Source organism: Mustela nivalis (assembly GCF_964662115.1).
Source record: "Mustela nivalis genome assembly, chromosome: 3".
In the NCBI taxonomy this organism is placed as follows: Eukaryota; Metazoa; Chordata; class Mammalia; order Carnivora; family Mustelidae; genus Mustela; species Mustela nivalis.
The window spans coordinates 132750497-132762859 of NC_139022.1; the positions used below are offsets into that span (position 1 = coordinate 132750497).

Sequence of the window (12363 nt, forward strand, 5' to 3'; positions counted from 1 at the left end):
CAGTTCTGAAGCATAATGATATATTTCAAATACTGGCTTTTGAGAGCTTGAAGACCTGGAGGGTGAGGAGATACTCTCCACAATTCTTGCACCTCCTGGCAGTATTAAATGGCTTGTCTTGCAGAACACTGAAGAAAAGCAGATAAAGTCATAGGCCAGCCAGAGCTTGGAGGAAAAATTCCTCCCACTTGTACTCAAGTTGCATAAAAGGCAGCGTTGGCAGGAAAGGATAAGTGGCACCACTCTTACTGACTAGGATTAGCTTGACCACTATTGTGTGACCTGCCTTCTTGTAATGAAATTGGATAACTTTTATATTTCGTCATCCTACATGGTATAGATTGAAAGGTGCTGCAATTCTCTATTTTTTCTCCAAATTTTGGAAATACAGTGAACGTGACCTGATAGTAGTAGATCACAACTGCTGCTTATTATTCAGACGCGGCTAATTCTTATCTTTCATCTCCGGGAGTAATATTAATGGTAAATCTATTTCATTAGTGGTCCTTGCTCTTTTTTTTCTTTTTAAAAATATTTTATTTACTTATTTGACAGAGAGAGACACAGTGAGAGAGGGATCACAAGCAGGGGAAGTGGGAGAGGGAGAAACAGTCTCTGATCCCGGGACCACGACACAAGCAGAAGGCAGACACCCAATGACTGAGCCACCCAGGCGCTCCAGTGGTTCTTTCTCTTTTTATGACAGTGATTTCCAGGCGTGGGCTAACTCCTATAGAAAGGCAGCTGTTCCAGTCCATTTTAAGTTATCTTCCTAAGCATCGCTTGCATTTTCCCCCAAAGGCTGATTTTTGTTGGTGTTACCTGCATGTTTAGCTCATGTAATGGAGCGACAGAAACTGCTGTTCTAGTCTAGAACCGGGAGGGAGAACTTTTGGCTTTTATAGAAAATAGTTTCATTCGGTTATTTCAACAGATAATACATTTATTATTTTTTTGGAGTAGTACTGTACTTTCTGAACTTGAAAAGTATAATACCTGCCTTCAAGAAACTTGACATTGGGGCCCCTATGTGGCTCAGTCATTAAGCTTCTGCCTTCTGTTCATGATCCTGGGAGCAGAGTCCCCCATCAGGTTTCTTGCTCAGTGGGAAGCCTGCTTCCCTCTCCCACTCACTCTGCTTGTATTCCCCTTTTTGTCTGTGTGTGTCTCCCTCTCTTTGTCAAATAAATAAATAAAATCTTAAAAAGAAAAAAAAAAGAAAGAAAAAAGAAACTTGACATTACATGATAGGCTACAACTTGAACTTATCAGTTTTGCCTTTTAGTCCGCACATGGTTTCCCCTTTATTTCCCTATCATCTTACCAGTATATCTCTCTTCCGTGTGTGTCTTAGAATTTGAAAGCCAACATGACTGTCTGCTTTTTATTATTCCCATATCAAATTTTGGGGAACCAATTACAGATAATTGTTACTGCTGAAATAATTATCCTCCTTCTCCTCTAGTAAGTGGTTATAAGAAGATATTAAGAATTTAATTCCAAAGAACGAAGGGTTTAATTTATCTTCTGCCAGCATTTCTTTAGTTTAAATTAGCCTATTTAGTACTAGTGTCAAATGCTTTTAAAAATCACTTAGTTGCCTCTTGTGTTTTTCTGTGCCATGTGTGTTAGTTTGCAAGTAGTTTTTCATCTGCTTACTGATATATCCACTAAAAGTCCTTGGCTTTTTTTTTTTTTTTTTTTTTTTTTAATTTTAAATTACACTTACTAGTACTCTTGGTTTTTACAGTATGACTCTGCAGTTGAACCTTTTTTTCTATGCTTTTGTATTATTTTCTTATTTATTTCTAATGTTTACTTATATTTCTTTTAAGAAGAAAGAGTATAGGCAGTTTAATGTTTTAATCTTGAAGAAATTTTACTGTTTTATCTTTCATATTAGGATATATTTAGCTTTTAGAAAGTTCTTTTTTTTTTTTTTTTAGTATTTGTCATAGCTCTTAGATACAATGAGTTAACTCCTTTTAGCCTCAGCTGACATTACTTAACATTCTAGAACAACATATTTAACTGTTTATTCCTTTATGCTTTTTTAAGGTGTCATTTCATAAGTTTTCCTTGTTCAGTTGACTTGTGTGTGTTTGTCCATCCACCTGTTTTTATAGTAATTTGCTAGCAAGACACCTTATCCTACTACACCTCCGGGCAATATGGATTTGTGAAGCAGTTTGATTTAGAGATCAGAACTTGACTAAAATCTGGGTCCACTACTAAGAAGCAGTGGTCTTTTTTTTTTTTTTTTTTTTTTAGAAGCAGTGGTCTTGGGCATTGAAACAATATCTCTACATTTTTCTGTCTAGGAAGTGGAGATACTTTTTTTTACAGGGTTCTTGTGAGGATTAAATTCATGTGATACACTTAGCATATTATCTGACATAAACTCTTGAAATGCCTATTGTTATTATGTAATACAAAAAGTAATTTGTAACATACAAAAAATTCAAAAGAATAAGTGTTTAAAAAAATAAAGAAAATATTGTTGTCAGACTACATTATTTACAAGTATGTAAGAACTGTGTTTTAATCCTGAATCATTATTTTCAGGGGCACTCTTTCATAAAGCTCTTCATCTGAATGGACAGCTTAACCTACATAAAGGAAAGCTCACTAAGTATCTCTACTACCTGTGCTGTGTGTTGTTTTCACCAAGTTATAAAATCTTTTACTTTAATATTATAAAGCATATTACAGAAGTAGTTCTTTAAAAAGACATGTTGAGGAATAGAGTCTTTGGGAAGACATATTGCAGTTTCCATCTGCTAATTTTTGTTCAGTTTATTTTGTATTTTTTTCAAGATTTCAAAGATAGGGCTAATGTAAACTTTCCTCCTAAGATGTAAAAAGATTTATTTTTTGAAGGCAAATTGAAGTTGATGGTTTATTCTTAAGAAACTGAACAGTATCAAGAAAAAGAAATCTCTGGGGTGCCTAGGTGGGCTTGGTGGGCAAAAGCCTCTCCCTTCGGCTCAGGTCATGATCCCAGGGGTCCTGGGAGGAGCCCCACATCGGGCTCTCTGCTTGGCCAGGAGCCTGCTTCCCCTCTCTATCTGCCTGCCTCTCTGCCTACTTGTGATCTCTGTCTGTCAAATAAATAAATCTTTTTAAAAAAAATCTTAAAAAAAAATCTCTAAAATATATCATATTTGTAACCTCTGACAATAGATGAGCAATATATACAAGTAAAGAACATCGCAGAAGGGGTTTTCCAATTATTCAGTCCATTCTCCCAAGTTGGCAAGAATTTTTTTTTTGGCTTACCAGAGCTCTTCAGCCTGAAAATTAAATACAGGTAAAAGAACATAATGTACTCCCACGTTGGAAACAGTTTATAGCTGTTTGTGACTTGTGGATAGATTCAACTAATGAACTATTAGATACGAATAATTTTGTTTATTTGCAACCATAGGCATGTTTTGTACTTAAGGAAAGTAGTTTGCTAATAAGAATGTCTTTTGACATGTGATTTTGTTAAGTTTCTAAATTCTTAGGGGAGTAGGTTCTATATAATTCAAATGTAAATAATTGTAACTTACACCTGCATTCACCACTACATGGCAGATGTGTTTGCATGCTTTTGAAATGTTTCACTCAAAAATTCTCACCTAGGGGTGCTTGAGTGACTCAGTGGGGTTAAGCATCTGCTTTCAGTTCAGGTCTTGATCCCAGGGTCCTTGTATCAAGCCCTGCATTGTCCTCCCTGCTCAATGGGGCATCTTCTGCTCCCTCTCCCTCTGCCCTTCCCTGGCTTATGTGTTCTCTCTCTCTTTCTGTCAAATGTATAAAAATCTTTTAAAAAATTCTCATCTAGATCTAGCCTTAAATTTTTTAAATAGAAAAACCACCTGCTTTGAATATTCAATTTCTTGTTTCTTTTGCCATTTGTTTTCATGTATTTTTAGGAAATCATTAAAGAACAGTGCAAATAAATATGATGAGGGTTTTTTCCTATTAATTTTTCTCATATTCATTCTTCAGCTTAAGGTTGTCTGATTAAAACTGTTTTTGTAATTAACCCTTAATAGTTAAAGAATACCCTTGGTTTAATGTGTTTGGCTTGTATTTATAAGTTTGGCATTAAATGGGTTTTTGAAGTGTCGCTTATTTCTCATGAAGCCAAATGAAAATTTTAATCCTATAACCTGCTTTTCACATAGCACTAGTGATTCTTTAAAAATACTGTATCGGATCTGCCTCAGAGCCCTTGTCACTCCTCACTGCCTCTAGCCTGTACTTGATTTGTCTCTCTACTGCCCCCTGTGACCTCATCTACCACTCTGATTCTCTGTTTACTCCCCATATAAAATAGCATGCATTCACCTGCATCACTCCTTTCCCCTCTTACTGCCTTTATTTACAGCTGCTGCCTCAGGGATTAAACTCCTTAAAGGGAGGGACTTTGTTTTGTTTACTCCTGTATTACTGACTCTTAGAACAGCATATTACATATAGTAGGTGCTCAATGAATATTTGTGAATATCTTAAATTTGATAAGCTGATTTATATTACTGAGGAAATCTTCCAAGTCCATATATTTTTAATAAAAGCTAGTAGTTATTTAACATTTGCCATATGCTAAGAACAATTGTGACAACATTATTATCGTCTTCAATGTATTGATGAGGAAATGGGCCGCAGAGATGTCCAGGCACTTGCCCAGAGTAACACATCTAGAAAATAAGAGTCTAGATTTAAATCTAGATGACAGCTGTAAGGACATATATTTAACAGTTTTTGCTACTTTTACAGGACATTAAACAAAGAATGCCTTATTTTACTATAATAAGGGTGAGTTACTAGTGTATACCTTACACTAATTAAAAATTACTTAGAAAGAAATTTATAATTCTTAAGTTCCTGAACCAAATTCAGTGAGTTTTTTTCCCCCTGTATGTAGCTATTATAAAAGAAAAATTTTCTGGACTCTTGCAGAACTTTGAATAATGTCTGTAAGTTGGATGCCCTTTAACAGAAGGAAAGCAAACAGATGTTTGTGTATGTGCAAAAGAAAATCTTGGGTTTTGTAGTGAAGGTGCTCACTACTTAATCTTAGAAAGTATAACAGTTATGAGCTATAGTATGTGCTTCAGAATTAGTAGTCTTTTTTTTTTTTAAGATTTTATTTATTTATCAGAGAGGGGGGGGGGCAGAGAGCAAGCACAGGCAGACAGAATGGCAGGCAGAGGCAGAGGGAGAAGCAGGCTCCCTGCCGAGCAAGGAACCCGATGTGGGACTCGATCCCAGGACGCTGGGATCATGACCCCAGCCGAAGGCAGCTGCTTAACCAACTGAGCCACCCAGGCGTCCCAGAATTAGTAGTCTTATAGCCAGTTTCCACAACTTTAAAGTTTCATATAATCCTTTGATCTTTAGATTGTGGTCTTTGCTGTGCATGTACTACTATGTTGTATGAATCTGTGATTTATGCGCAACTTTTCCCAATTTTTCTTCAGATTGAGAATATATTCCAGAGTCCATTATATACTTACCTAAGTACTATGTTTTTGGTATAGGTTATAAATATTTAAATGTTATGCAGTAACTGAAAATCATTACTAATCATGTTCATTCATTAAAAAGGTCCTTCACTGAGTATTCAGTAAACATCTTCCATGAGCCCTATGGAGTATTATAAGATGAGAGAGACCTTAAGGTTCCAGTAGCAGCATTTGATTCTGTCAAGCAGATGTACCTGAGAAGCACATGAAAAAGAAATAGAGAATAATACAAGATGGTATGATACCTGAATTTGGGGTATAGGAGTGTAAATACTGTTGAAATTCAGAGAATAAAAAGAACAAACAAGATAGCAAAAGCTTCATGTAAGAGATACATCCTGCGATACTTTTTCTTTTTTACGTGTATTTGCCTGAAAGGAAGATGAGGCTGAATAAGGTATCAAACATGAAGTGCAAAATCTGAAACCATTCAAATAACAATGTAGAGTCACTGATAAGAACCTGCTCCCAAATGGTTCCAAACATAGGATAACATCAGTGAATACTTTCTGAGATGATGCTCCATCACAAAAGGAAGAGCCCTTCCTACTCCAATCAGATCGTACAAAGTAAATAATTTTGAAGTATAGATACTTGGATTTTTTTAATGGCTTCAGGGGAGCTAAATTATAGAGGATTAAATTTTGGTGGCGGGGTTCTGGAAGTAATTTCCTGTATGTCAGAAAAGTTGAACCTAGTTTTTAGGATTTGGATATACATTTATATGGATAAATCTGAGTTCAATCAATCAAGGGTAAAAAACGAAAAACTCAATTTAAACAAAATATCAAATACTCGACTTCAGATAGAGGTAGTTTTACAAGCATCACTATTGAAGTAGGTACAGGATTTCTCATTTTAGCTTTGTTGATAAGATTTTTATTTACAGGGACTCCTGGGTGGCCCAGTTGTTAAGCTTCCGCCTTCTGCCCAGGTCATGATCCCAGGCTTCCTTCTCAGGGGAGGTGTACTGCTCTCTCTCCCACTCCCCCTGCTTGTGTTCCCTCTTGCACTGCATCTCTGTCAAATAAATAAATAAATAATCGATCTTTTTTTTTTAAAGGGGGGGGGTTAGTTACATACTTTGGTTAGTGCTTGATATTTATCAGTGTTTCTTTCTTTTTTTTTTTTAAGATTTTATTTATTTATTTGACAGACAGAGATCACAAGGAGGCAGAGAGACAGGCAAAGAGAGAGGAGGAAGCAGGCTCCCTGCTGAGCAGAGAGCCTGATGTGGGGCTCGATCCCAGGACCCTGGGATCATGACCTGAGCCGAAGGCAGAGGCTTTAACCCACTGAGCCACCCAGGTGCCCCTTTATCAGTGTTTCTGAACTTAATCAGGTAGAAGTGAAAATAATCAGTCATGTGATCACACTGTACAATATCATACAATGTCAGGCATTTGTGTCTACAATGATGTAATTTTCATGTCCCAGTGCAGAATTTTGCATCAATTTATCATTCCCTTAGAATAGTATAAAGCTATTTTTTTAAGGGTAACTAATTTCAGGACTTCCTTTTAGATTTTTTTCATGAAGGAATCAGGCAGTACATTTACTAAAATTATATATTCAGAAAGATAATAGTCATGAGTATGCCCAAGCTGAGCAGATTCCTTTGGATTTCAGTTTTATTATTAAATGAGTGGTGGTAGGCCACCTGAGAATGAACCTGGTCTTTGAGCTCTGTGCTCAGCAGGGAGTCTGCTTAAGATTCTCTCTTTCTCTCAAATAAAATCTTTAAATGAGCCGTGGAATGGGGTAATTAGAAGGGAGACCTGATAAATTAAGAGATTTTGTCCAATTTTCCTGTATAAAATGGGATAAGTTCTAACTTCCAGGACTGTTAAAAGAATTTATTGAGTCACTATATTATGGAAATGTTATCACTGTGTTCTCAATGAATTCTTCAGTGTTTTTGTTTTGTTTATTTAGTTTCCTCATTGGGAGACTGCTTTAAAAACAATAACCCAGGATTAAAAGAGATGAACAAAGACTGTTATTCCTTAGATTAGTTCTAATTAAAAGAAATTTAAAAGTTGGCAGAAATTTTTAAATAAACTGTTAAACCCCCTTAACATTAGTAAAATTTTTACTATTAAAATTATTATAGTGGCTATTTTATCCATACCTGTACAAACTAGAATTGGGATCTAGAACACAAAATTAACACTACACTTACTTTTTAATACCTTGGATATTTGATCTGTTTGTGAAGCCATTTTAACACATGATACCTCTTAATAAGAAGAACATCACAGTTTTTTCTTTATAAAAGAAAAATTTGATTTCTTGACAAATCTGTGCAAGAGGCATTAAACAACTGCCATCAGTAGCGAAAGATTGTCTAAAGCTGCTTTAAGAACAGAGTAGGAGTGGTTTTGGTTGTTGAATAGGAATAATATTCCATACTTTTAAAAAAACGGGACTTGAGAGGGTAGGCTTTTAAAATTTATTACCTTGGGAGCTTAGACTTCTAAAATTTATTAGAAATTGCACTTGAAGAACTTGAACTTGAATTGATAATGTCTACCACAGGATATACAGTTGAATTTGTAATGACTGGTATTTCCAAAACAACTTTCAAATAAATATCTTATGCTAAATATTTTACTTAAGTTTTTCTAGCAAGTGGGAATGGGTGTCCTGGTTATTTAGAGTCATAAATATTCTGTCACTGTTGTATCTAAATACAACATTTTGCTAGCTTTTATTGTCATTAAATATGGTAATAGGTTACTGTGTTACATGGAAACTTTAGAACTAGAACGGCCCTAAGAGCTTAATTGAGGGTGTTTTTGGCCTATTTATTAGTTGAGGAAAATGGTTAACCATTAGGATTTTTCAGTTGTGTAAGTATTTAAGATTGCTTGACATGCTAACATGGTTTAGAAAAGGAGATGTGGTGTTTGCTGTACTAAAAGGTTAAAATATGCATACTTTATATTACTAATTGTTCCTTTTACTATAAGTTAAATATAAAATGACATTAATTATAAAATTTAGGTTAGCCTAAATTTCATTATGTTTTAACTCTGATAAACTTTAACATTTAAACTTTTGCATTCTGTATCTGAAAGCATAATGTTCATTCTGCATCTAGATTCTTCAGTGCATTAATAGAATAATGATTGCACTTGAAAAAGCTAGTCATTGCCTAGTTCAAAACTGAAATAAATGTTCTCCAAATTGTAGAATCAAGAAAATGATAGCTCAAAATGAAAAGGTAATAAACCTAACCATTTTCATGGAGTTTGACTTTTGTTCCAAGTTATGTATATTACCTAGAGAGACAAATTTAAAAAAAAAAAAAAAACACTGAGGTAAGAATCACATAGCATTAACCATTTTAAAGTGCTGAATTCAGTGGCATTTAATACATTTACAATATTATGCAGTTAGGCAAAGTTTTAAATAATGTTTTATTCTGAAATTAAAGTTCTAGGAATAGTAAAGGAAACACCTGTAATCCTTTATCCTAATTCACCGATTTTTAAGATTTTTGCCGTATTTGCTTTACATTCTCTTCTTCCTCTTCCACTTCATCTACACACACACACACACACACACACACACGTACATTTCTGATACATTTTTTAAAGTAGGTTACATACCATCTTTGCCTCAGAACTTCAGTGTGCCTTTCCTAAGAACAGAGATGATTATTCTATATAACCATAATATGGGTATCAGATTCAAGAAATTTAACATTGAAAGAATAATTTTCTCTCTCTGTAGCCTGTATTACAGTTGTGTTAAGTCATCTCATTCCAGTGCAGGATTCTGTCCAGGATCATGTATTTGTCATGACTCTTTAGTTTCCTTTAATGAGGAGTTCCTTAACTTTTCTTTGCCTCTCATAACATTGGCATTTTTGAAGATTATAAGCCAGTTATTTTATTTCTGTACTTAAGGTTATTCCTCAATTTAAGGTTAGCTGATGTTGTATGTATTCTGAGCTGGGATAGTACATTAATAGCATGTCCTTTTCAGGAGGTACACAAGGTCCGTAAGCTCTTAATTTTGAGCACTAAGTCAAGGTGTTGTCTGGTTTCTTCACTGTGTAGTTAACTGTTCTCATCGTAATAAGAAATAAGCAGTCTGTGGGGAGATAGTTTAAGATCTCTTCTCATCAAACTCCCGCCTAGATTTAGCATCTGCTGATGCTTCTTGCTTTAACTAGTCTTCATTGTGATGGTTACAGTTGGTGACTCACCCTCTTCTATTACCTTCCCCCACATTCTGTCCTTGTATGTATTTATCAATGTACCATACAGAAGAGCTTTCATTACTCCCCCTCCTTCCCTACATCCCTCCCTTATCATTTTATTCAGTGGGTTGTAATCCCTTGTCATTTTATTCAATGGGTTGTAATCCATACTGTCTTTATTTATTTCAGCATTCAAGTTGTCACAGTTTTGGCCAGTGGGAGCCTTGTAAAGCAGGCCTTTGTCTTTTTAGTGTGTGTTTTGTTTGGTTTTATTTTCATTTTGTTTTTTGGGCACTTTCTTACTTTCTGGATAAGATGTTTCAAACTTATCCTGTACTTTTACTACTTCAGCCCTGAAGTCAGTCATTTCTCCAAGGACCCCCTGGTCTTGGTTACTTTTAGTGCTGAGGCAGATTTTTTTTCTTTTTAAAAGATTTTATTTATTTATTTGACAGAGATTAGAAGTAGTCAGAGAGGCAGGCAGAGAGAGGGGGAGAAACAGGCTCCCTGCTGAGCAGAAAGCCAGATGCGGGGCTGGATCCCGGGACCCTGGGATCATGACCTGAGCCGAAGGCAGAGGCTTAACCCACTGAGCCACCCAGGCACCCACTGAGGCAGATTTTATTTATTTATTTATTTGTTTGTTTGTTTATTTATTTTGAGGCAGATTTTTAAAATACAGATGACAGGGTAGATTATATATAGAGAGATATTTGTCACAATTAAGATGTTAGAATTTCTTAGTATGTAGAAACACCTAGAGTAAGTACAAAGAGTTGGCACGTGGGAGAAGTAACAGTGGTGATTTTCTTCTGGATAATTAAGGTTTTGTTTTCATATTTTTAAACTTTAAGAGAATAAGCTATGTGAAGCCTGCTCCATTGCTAGTCTCTTCCTACTTTTTCAACTTCTAGCATTGTAATTTGCTTTCTACAAATCAGTTTAGTATAAAAAAACAATCAAAACGCATGCTTTACAAGTATATGTATTGTAGATAATATAATTATGTCAATAAAATGCTTCTATAAAATGTATTCTTCCAGTGGTATTTCCTGTTACAGCCACCTACCTATAATTCATATACTTCTGTCGTAATATAACTCTTGTTCAGTTTTTGAATTGTTTATGCTAGCAACTGATTACTGAGTAATTTAAGTATCAATTATGACAGCACTATTCTAATTAGAACGCTGGATGCTGACACTTCATTTAGCAAACAAGTGTAGAAATATCTATGGGACTTTTGTAGAATTAAGTATTGAGGATTAATTTTCTATAGGTAGTCTTTTGATATATATGTTAAGTTTAGATTTATGCTTTATCTGTAAACCAAATTCATAATTCATTTGGAATATGAACTCCTTTTGACTTAAATTGGGAAAAATTGGTTATATGTTGAGAGTGGCATTTTTCCAACAGTTAAAAAAAAAAAGTCATGTGTGTATATTAAAAAGCAGCGAAATTACACAATTTTAAATAAAACAGGGCCCCTGGGTGGCTCAGTAGTTAAGTGTCTACCTTCAGCTCAGATCATGGTCCCAAGGTCCTGGGAACTGAGTCCCACATTGAGCTCCCTGCCCAGCAGGAGCCTGCTTCTCCCTCTCCCACTCCCCCTGTTTGTGTTTCAAACCTCTCTCGCTGTCCCTCTCTCTCTGTGAAATAAATAAACAAAATCTTTTTTAAAGTTTTTTTTTTTTTTAAGATTTATTTATTTATTTATTTATTTGACAGACCACAAATAGAGAGGCAGACAGAGAGGAGGAAGTAGGCTCCCTGCTGAGCAGAACCCAATGTGGGGCTCCATGCCAGGACCCTGTGATCATGACCTGAGCCAAAGGCAGAGACTTTAACCCACTGAGCCACCCAGGCACCCCAAAATCTTTATTAAATAATCCTTTAAAAAAGTAAAATAAATACAAGTAAGTTGCCCATTAAGAGTAAGAGTTTGAGAAATTTAATGGAGATACAACACCACTGTTTGATTTTAACACAGATAATATATATCTCTTTGGTCATGTTGGGATTTATAAGGAGTAATTTGAAAATAACATTTTTCAGAGTTTTTTAGGATATATGATGATAATCTTTTAGTGAATGAATTATAGTATATTCTTAATGTTTATATAATCTCTGATGAGAAAGCGAAAATTGTAGGTATGCTTCTCATGTCAGATACCCATATGACAGAGAATGAGGTATATTATGTTAAGGATTGCAGAAAGCCACCAGATGACCTGGTTTATTCATTTCATTAGTATTTATTGATCATTTAGAACTGTTTCAGATAACTTGAAGTGTAGTTGTAAATAAGTCTTCGTAGGAAGAGATAAATAAAAAACAAGTAAATAAAATTATATTTTTAAGTGTGAAGTGAAGGGGCTAACGTAGAGAATGATGAATGGGACTATTTTAAGTAGAATAGGAGAAGAAAGCCTTTCTGAGGACATGGGGTTTATGTTAAGACTTAAAATATTTTTAACGAGAGTAGAGGAAGGAAGTTCCCAGAGAGAAGATACTAGGGAATAAGCAAAGTGGTGAAAGAGCTGGTGAGAAAGAGAACAGTATGAAAGAACATGGAGAAAGGTAGTCTCAGGGAATGTTTGGCCATTGCATGGAGCTTGGATTTATTGTAAGTGT

At 35.1% G+C, this 12363-nt stretch overlaps 1 protein-coding gene and 1 long non-coding RNA gene across 3 annotated transcripts in view; both read left to right on the top strand.

Annotated features, from left to right (window-relative positions):
* CLINT1 (clathrin interactor 1) overlaps positions 1-12363 on the top strand; it is a 60087-nt gene that overhangs the window by 3392 nt on the left and 44332 nt on the right. The window lies entirely within an intron of this gene.
* LOC309861778 lies at positions 1695-11771 on the top strand. The gene is made up of 2 exons (XR_014310203.1): positions 1695-2962; positions 10329-11771. It is a non-coding gene; the product is annotated as an uncharacterized lncRNA (long non-coding RNA).